The sequence below is a fragment of the Dipodomys spectabilis genome, unplaced genomic scaffold, assembly GCF_019054845.1.
Source record: "Dipodomys spectabilis isolate Male_0828 unplaced genomic scaffold, ASM1905484v1 ptg000159l, whole genome shotgun sequence".
Classification (NCBI taxonomy): domain Eukaryota; kingdom Metazoa; phylum Chordata; class Mammalia; order Rodentia; family Heteromyidae; genus Dipodomys; species Dipodomys spectabilis.
The window spans coordinates 3,756,138-3,765,177 of NW_024870836.1; the positions used below are offsets into that span (position 1 = coordinate 3,756,138).

A 9,040-nucleotide genomic window follows, 5' to 3' on the forward strand; every position below is an offset into this window, starting at 1 on the left:
CACTTGCCTTGGCTAATTTTTAAAAAAAAGTTTTTTAAATAAATCGTAATTTTTAAAAATTTTAAAAATAATTTTTAAAGAAATAATAATTTGTTGAGTGCTTATGGCAGGCATGAAATAAGACTGCATTAACATTGCTTGTTGAGAGGCTAAATTTTGTCAAAATCTAAGCATAATTAAAAATAGATTATTTTAAGATAACTAGTTATATGTACATTTTTTACATGAAAGGACAATATTTATTTAAACAGAGCTCAATGTGGGACGATGGTATCCTCAGAGTGCATCCAGAGGGAAAAGGGAGGAGGGGCCAAATAAGACTCAATCAACAGCACTACCACACCTTTACTGTTTGATCTACACTGCCAGTCACCACATAGAAGGCCGTCTTGTGGAAATCCAAGAGGTAACAAAGTGTTGATGCGCAATGAGAGTTTTCATCCATCGCTTATTCTTGTAATCCCATACACGTAGGGTCTTGTCATCAGCACAACTCAAAATAAAATTTCCCCTAGAATGGAACAGAACTCCACGTACCCAGTTATCATGACCCAAAGAGTCATAAGGCACATGCCAGTACTGACATCCCACATCTTAATAGTTTTGTCTCTGGATCCAGATAGCAAGAATGGTCCAGGATTGCCACTTTTTTTAGTCTAAGATACTGTTGCTTCAGAGATGGAAGAATATGAACTTTCTGGAGTCTAGGAAATTCATTTCACCACATGCTCATGTTCTCAGAGTTCTGCTTTGCACTCCTTTGTTGCTACAACCCACACACGACCAGTCTGGTCATTGAAACAGCTAGCTATCAGAGTGCCATCCTGATTTGGCCATACCATACCCACCCATTCTCTGTGTCCTGTAAATGTCTTCACACAGTAGCCAGTTTGCACTTCCCACATTTTCATAGTTTTATCCCGTGAAGCAGACACTATATGATCTCCATTAGGCATGATGGCTACTGAAGAGACATTGTGGTCATGGCCATGCAAGGGGTAAAGCACTCACTTTGAGGTGAAGAGCTGAGGGACAGTATCCAGGCCCAGATTTCACTCCCCATGAATGACCAAACAGAAAGGGACAAGGGAAAATTAATATCTTTGGTCAATTGTATCTTCCAATCCACAAAATATATGTCTCCATTTACTTAGATTTTTGCTTTTATATTTAGCATTGTATAATTTTCAGTGACAGTGGGTGAACAACACTGAAATACATTTTGATGAGATGTGAAGATAGCACAAAAAATCGACAGAAAACCATTGAAAAATAAGGAGCAATGGGAATGGGAAAGACAGAAACAGGTTAACCAGGCCTTTGATCATTATGTGAGTGTGTAAAATATTTCAATAAGATTTCTTCCTACAATTTATATACACCAATTTATAAATATCTTTCAAAGGCATTGGTATTCAAGTATGACATAAGGGAGAAATACAGATTCTGTGGTGAAATGAAAGATAGATGAGTAAATACATTATTATGGTTATTGTATAAATAAACTAGGAAATTTGGTCAATATTCTGAGGGCTCATGGCTCATTAGATTAGAAGGCCATTGATATCTAAGATAATACTAAAATGTTAGACTTGAGCCTATCTTTAAGACTGCTTAATGCTATTGCTTTTGAGTCTGTATTCTCTTTGTTGTTGTTGTTGGTGGTGGTGGTGGTGGTTGTGGTGGTGGTGGTGGTCATGGCCTTGAACTCTGTGCCTGGGCACTGTCCCTCAGCTATTCAGCTCAAGGCTAGAGCTCTACCACTTGAGCCATAGTGTCACTTCTGGTTTTCTGATGGTTTATTGGTGGTAAGAGTCTCATGGACTTTTCCTGCCAGGCTGGCTTTGAACCATGATCTACAGATCTCAGCTTCCTGAGTAGCTACCATTATAAGTGTGAGCCACTGGCACCAGGATTGAGTCAATATTCTGAGTACAAGGAAAAAATAAAATGGTTTGGAACCAACTTGTAGAACACTGCGTTTTTGGCTTCAGAATAGAGCTGGCAGGTATCTTATGAGTAGATAGCTTTAGGAAAAATTGAATATATAATTCCACATGGAACGCTACAAAACATTTTAGCAAAGTTCCAAAAATGATAAGGACATGAAATGCAAAAACTACCGTGGTAATAAAGGAAATGTTTAGGAGTTCTTTCTTTATTGATTCTGTTGTAAATGGACAATGTTATTTTATTCATTTTTCTTGTTGTTGATTCCTTTGTATGTTCTTTCCCCTATGGCATATCCCCTGTTGTCACTGTACTCAATTTTGATACCCAACATCTTGTATATACATGTCTAATCTGAGGAATGGAATGGGAATTACAAAACACTGAAAGAAGGACACATGATGAACCATTGCAACAAAGATACACACAGGAGAGTATATTGGAAACGAACTTTACCACTTCATGCTATGAGGGTTGGGTAGATTAAAATGAGGGAGCTAGGGGAGAGAAGTGATAGTGCGACAACAACAAGGAAGGGAAGAGGTATCAATGATCAACAAAGAAGGTACTCATTGCCTTACTCATATAACTGTAACCCCTCTTTATAACATCTCAAGAATAAAATAAAATAAAGTAAAATCAATAAAGAACGTGTTTGGCAAATAAAGTAAACTGATAAGTTACAGACAAATGAAACTAATATGCACTTATACTGATATACATGTATGTACACATCTGTATATTCATATGTGTGTATACATATATAGGTATTTCTATATACATATATAGGTAGGAATATATGCATATGTACACAGTGTGTGTATACATATATATATATATATATATGTATTTCAAGAGATTTGAATAAGAAATACACTAAGAACATATTAATGCCAATGAAAAATTTTAACCTCCTGAATAAGTTATCAAAAATCCACATATATATCTTTATAATATACCAAGAACCAAAGAACATATGGAATGATCATAACAAACCTAGACATTGCAAACAAATACAAATTTGTAAAAATAGAAAAAACAATAAGACAACACTACACAACCACTATGTAGAAATTGGTATCCTCATACATTGGTGATTGGCACTTAAAATGATATAGTCAGTTTGTTAAACATACTGGCAATCTTTAAGATATTACACATATAGTTGCCTCTATGAGCCATCATTTTGAATCATAATTTTATATACAAAATAGATTTCAACATATGTCCAATGAGACACATGTACAAGAATATGCATAGCAAAACCTTTTACAATAAGATATAATAAAATGTTGAAATGCCCATTGAGGATGTTAGACAATTATACACATGCATACAAAACAATATGGTCTAGCCATGCAAAAATTTACGTGGACTTACTTGAAAACCCTAATATTACATGGGATAAATGGATAAAATAGACTACATTTTCTAATTTTATGGGCTTTTTAAAAATTGGAACATCTGTATTGGTAGACTATGAAATTATGGTTGGTCAAGTGGAGTATAGGTTGAAATGATGACAGGAAGGGTCTACTAATAAATATTGGAGTATTTTGAGAGGGTAATGATGATAAAATGTTCTAGAACTGAAGGTGATGTTCACACTCAAACTCTTTAACATTCTAAGAATCATTTACTTTATCAGAGAATTACAGATTGCATTTGTATGAACATTAGGAAAAATTTTAGAATAGCAGTGGGTGAATCTGGGTAATAATTTAGAATTTAAAATCACAGAATTCTGTAATGCATAACTTTAGTATGCGGATGAATAAGGCTATCAATAAAATATGATCTGTGATATATCCTATGAGTGACTATGACATTGCAAGTAAGTGCATCTTCCACAAAATTATGTAAATTGAGAGATGAGATAGGATTGAGGGGAATGAGGAATAATGATCATCAAGATGCACTGTATTGGGTTGGTAATGTGGCTTACAGGTAGACATAATGGTAATCTGAAGCCCTGGGTTTGATTCCTTAGTACTACATAAACAAAAAAAATTGGAATTGGCATTGTGACACAAGTTCTACAGTGCTAGTGTGAGGTAAAGCATCTCAAGGACATTGCCAAAGCACTGAGTTCAAGCCCCAAGACTGGCCAAAACCAAAAATGATGCATTGTATTAAGACAGGCACTAGCGTCTCATGCCTGTAATCCTAGATACTCAGGAGGCTGAGGATTGAGGTTTGAAGCTAGCCTAGGCAGGAAATACTGTGAGATTCTTATCTCCAATTAAATCTGAAAGTGCTGCTGTGCTTCAAGTGATAGAGTTCTAGTGTTCATTCAAAGGAGCTCAGGGTCAGCGCTCAGGCCAGGAGTTCAAACCTCAGGGGAGAAAAAAGAAAAGAAAAATAACTCACTAAACACTATTCCTAAACTACATGGTCAAACGGCAACTCCCACAAAAATTCTTAAAGTTAATTAGAAATATGATTAGAATAAAATACAGTCATTTTGTGGACCATAGTTAGAATAAAAAAGTTTTCTACAGGGGACAAAGTAAATTTTATATCTCCTCCAGTTTAAGTTGAAATTTGTTCTTCAATCTTCTTAAATCATTTATGAAATTGACAATATTGCCAATCATAGGTCAATTTCCTTGAGGAACAGATGGAATTCTGCTGTCTTTTCATAGCAAACCATAGATGTGATATATCTGATATTTTAAAGCACATTTTTGTACTATAATCATTTCATTAGGGTAATATCGGTCAGAATTTTTTCCAGTAAATCCTATCCCTTATAATAAATTAGAGCAAGCTGTGTCAGTCTCCCAGTAGTATCACAAAATAGCTTATGAAATGAACCTAAAAGGAGGAAAGATTTATCTTGACTTCTGAATTGATGCATTTCAGTTTATGTTTCTTATCCTCATTGCTTTGAGTTGGTGGTGGCACAGGACGCCATGTCAGGAAAATGTGATGGAGTATGTGTATTCATGGAAGCCAGGAAGTAAAGAGGAGGAAGAATAGGAGTGAGAGAGGGAGATAGAGGAGTAGGGGCGAGGAGAGGGAGAAGTAAAAGGAGAAGGAGACAGAGAAGAAAAAGAAGGAAGAGTAGGAAAGGACTTTGATCTTAACATCCTCTTTGACAACAAGTTCTCAGTGACCAAATTTCTACAACTCTGCCCACTTGAAAAGGTTCACCTCTTTATGGCAACATCGTGAAAGCTAATTATTAATACCAATCCTTAATGATTTTAGATTTAATTTCTAGAGTGGTTGGTAAATATTTCTATACAATTGTAATAACTTTTATTGCTAAATATTTACTTGAATTAATCAGAGGAGATTTTTGTCACGGAGTTGGCTTGGTTATACCATTGCTGGAGAGATGAATGAAATATTTTGTATGCAAATATATTTTATTTAACTGATAAGGAAGCTTCAAGATATTTCACTTTGTGACCTTCAAAAATGACTATTACATCTGAGTCATAATGACTTGAAATTTTCATAATTTAAGGCATTTCTATTCAAGTTTTTGTCATCTATAGTGACCTTCTTTCTTTCTAGTCAAAGGAAAAATGAATAGTATCACAATCATTTATTTCTTAATTATTCAATAGAGAGTAAGTATAATATGAATTTCCTGCCATTCAAAAATAAGTTATATTCAAGTCTATAGGAATAATGTATAAGTCATGGAATATCTTGCTTTAGTTATCTCATATTGGGATTGATTCAATTTTAAAAAATCTCTTTTGACATAAAATAAATGAAATTCAGTTTTTCTCTGAAATGACTTGGTACTCAAACCTCAGAAATACATGAGCAGTAACTAAGATTTCTATATACTCAAAAAATGGATGAATCTACATTTTTATGTCAAAAACCTTAAGGGGAAAAAGAATAAAAAATTATGTGACCACAGAAGATAACATTTAAAGTTAATGACAAATTGCTTCATTTAGCCTGACAGAGCCTATTGATTTTAGTTTAGATGAGAAATTTGATTAATGATCATTTTGTAATTTTTGAATAGTAGATTATTTCAATTTGTCCAAAGATTCTGTCATTTAAACCTTTGAGTGTACATTTTTTCATATAAATGGACAGTATTTTTCCACAGTGCAGGTTCAGATTTAATAACTAAATAAATATCCAAATGTTAATTTGTTAAATTGTCCTCTAGAATTCAAATAATAAGAAATTTATTTTATTCTTAGATATATTAAATCTGTGCTGTATATGAGTATCTCAAATTTGGAATCCTCACTACTCAGGAAGATAGGGCTCAAATACAGCCTTGGAAAGAAATTTTGTGAGACACATCTCAATTAACCACCCCCCACACACATAGAAAGCCAAAAGTGAAGTTGTGGATCAAGAGTTAGGGCACTATCCTTGAGTGAAAAAAAATAAGGGGTGGGCCTTGAGTTCAAATCTCAAGAGCAACACAAACACACAAATATAATATATCTAAATTTGTATTTTAGATTGAAGAAATAAACAATATTATGAAAAGTAATATTTGTTACATGTCCTGCAATTTTTGTGAAGTGGTTTTTAGTAAAATTTATTTTAAGATATAGCATAGGTTAAAAAATTAATATTAATCTAGTTAATATTTATAATTACTCATAACACCTTGGGGTACAACAGTTGTTCATTTTTTGCATCCTTAAGAAGTATTCTGGGGAGTTCTGGGAAGGTGGTAGAGGAGAAGCTGGAGGCTAAAGAAGCTCTCGCATAGAAAGCAGTTTTAGGCTGGGCGCTGGTGGCTCACGCCTCTAATCCTAGCTACTCAGGAGGCTGAGATCTTAGGATCGCGGTTCAAAGCCAGCCCGGGCAGGAGAGACCGTGAGACTCCTATCTCCAATAAACCACCAGAAAACCGGAAGTGGCGCTGTAGCTCAAGTGGTAGAGGGCTCCCATTGAGCTGAAGAGCTGAGGGACAGCGCCCAGGCCCAGAGTTCAAGCCCCACGACAGACAAAAAAAAAAAAAAAAAAGAAAGAAAGCAGATTTATTGCTCCAGTGGACAGTTCTAAGCGAGAGAATCACACCAAGTTTGCCATCACAGTACAGAGATAGGCCAGAGAGGGAAAATCCAGTCAAGGAGAGAGATCTGAGCACTTGCTAGCAGACACAGCTGCAGCAGTAGTGGCGGGGATTAGCAGCAGCAGCCGTAGCCTCCATACCTACAAGACAGAGTCCAGGACTAAGGCGTGAGATGTGGCGAGTGGATTCTACACAACTATAGAAAGAACTGAAAAGGCTCAGACTGACTAGAGTTCACAGACTAGAGACGACCCAGGAACCAAGACTCTGGTGTGATTAGAAGCCTGACATCCTCACTCCTTTTCAGGGAGCAGAGGAGGGAAGGCCACCCCTCCCCCCCACTACCAGAGATCTCCATCTTTGATAGTGATAAAGGCCTGTCTGAGCAGCTAGCTCCAACTCAGACCTTGGGGGAAAAAAAAAGAGTCATTTAGCAGGTCACAGAATCTAACCTGACTTGCCAGGCTCAGATCCACCCAGGGAAATGTCAACCAACCAAGGGCTGCCGGGTCCAGCAGTGGCTTTCTTCATTGGGTAAACAGAGCAAGAGGTTGCCCCTCCCTACAGCAGCCTTGCCAATCAATTGAAATTCAGTAAACACAAATCCTGAGAATGGCTCCAGGCTGGGCTCTGTGAGTGTCTCAGAAGCTAGCACCTCAGGGAAAAGCTATGGTTTGCTGAAAGGCCTCAACTCTACCCAGAAACTAGCCTCAACAAAGCATATATAACTAGAGGAAACACCCATCTCCCTCTTTTGTGATACTCAAAGCAGATCTCCCTCCCATTGAACTAGCCTGGGAGGAGGATCACAAAATCTTAGGGAAAGCAGAGCATTTTTCTGCCTCAAACAAAATGACTTAAGAAACCAAACAAGCCATAGGAAAATCAAACACCGCAAGCAGACCAGAGACTCCAACAAGAGACTGGTTACAGACACAAGGGAGATACAGGATCATCCCATCCCCTCCAAAAAATCAATGCAATTTTTTTTTGTACCTTTTATAAAAAATTTTTGTTCTAAAACTTTTTAAAATTTTTCATTTTTAAATTTTTACAAATAATTTTGTGTTCTATTAACTTTTTTTTCTTCCTCATAATTTTTATTTTAGAGGTATACGTGTGTGTGCTTTTTTTTCTTTTTAAAATTTTTTTTAGATTTTTTTTTGTTTAGCTCTACTGACCTTTTGATCCTTTTTTTCTTTCCTTCTCATTCTTTTCACGTTTTCTTCTCTTTTGTTCTTCTTTGCGTGACTTAGTTGCTGTTCTGCTCATCCTCAGATATACCCGTAGTCTATTATTAGACCTTATCCCCCATTGTGTACACACTTAATCCACAAATTTATTACTCAATTCAAAACCTCTTAGTCTTAAATTCCTTAATAACAGTACTACCTCTTTATACCTATATAATATTTTATGCATTTTTATATTTAAGTTTTTCACGTCTCCTTTCTATCCCTCCCCTTCTCTTATACTTTCCATATTCTTCACTGAATATTTTTTCAATTTGCATAATTTTAAGTGTTTCACTTGTTAATTTTTAATTTTTGTTTTTCTATTTTTTCTCTCTTTTTTATATTTCTCTTTCTTCTTATTTTCTCTCTACTATCATTCTATCCAATCTATTTTGCGCTTAGAGATTAGGACTTAGTTAACTCTCCCTCTGCTTTTCCACATCCCTCTATTCCTATTTTTACCCATAACTATCCATAAACCTAATAATTTTTGGTTTGTTAAATTCTTTTTTGTCCTTCGTAACCCATTAATACATAGTTGTTTGATGTTAAATATATATATAAAAAATGGATTCTATCTGCAGACTTTTGACTGTGCAACTACAGACTTCGATTGATGCTTTCCTTAAGATAGTGTTCTAGAACAAAATTGGTGTTACTTTCATCCCAAATTGGCAGAGCAAGCTGGAAAAACACAAGAAAAATGAAAATCTGGGTATCTCAACTCCCACTCATGATAATCAGGGGAAAGAACGGATAATGAATAATCCAGAGGATTATTCTATGAACACTACTGGAAACATGGTAAATGAAAAGATTGAAAACCTGCAAAGGACTCTGTATG

At 35.5% G+C, this 9,040-nt stretch overlaps 1 pseudogene; it reads right to left on the minus strand.

Moving 5' to 3' along the window:
* Window positions 1-334: 334 nt before the first annotated feature.
* LOC122119001 lies at window positions 335-1,006 on the minus strand (annotated as a pseudogene).
* Between the last annotated feature and the right edge of the window lie 8,034 nt (window positions 1,007-9,040).